This window comes from Neophocaena asiaeorientalis, unplaced genomic scaffold (genome assembly GCF_003031525.2).
Source record: "Neophocaena asiaeorientalis asiaeorientalis breed wild unplaced genomic scaffold, Neophocaena_asiaeorientalis_V1.1 scaffold150, whole genome shotgun sequence".
Classification (NCBI taxonomy): Eukaryota; Metazoa; Chordata; class Mammalia; order Artiodactyla; family Phocoenidae; genus Neophocaena; species Neophocaena asiaeorientalis.
In genome coordinates, this window is record NW_020176571.1 from 16,708,082 (window position 1) to 16,708,359 (window position 278).

Consider the following 278-nt stretch of genomic DNA (forward strand, 5'->3'; position numbering starts at 1 on the left):
ATATATATATACATTTTTTTTTCTCCCTCTAGCTCATAGCAAGCTTCATGGAGATCTTGATATTCTCCTGTCCTTAAGTCTTTTTAAAATGAGAGCAGAGATTCAAGAGGGAAGAACTGCAGAGGTGAAGAGCAGAGAGCTGTGTTCTTGGAGAAATATCAGTGAGGACACTTGCAGGTATGAGCCCAATAGGATTTTGTACCCAGTGTGTTGTTTGTAAAACAATGAGCTTTGTTCTGAATCATGCTATAGTTACATGAGTTGAGCAGCAGAAACCA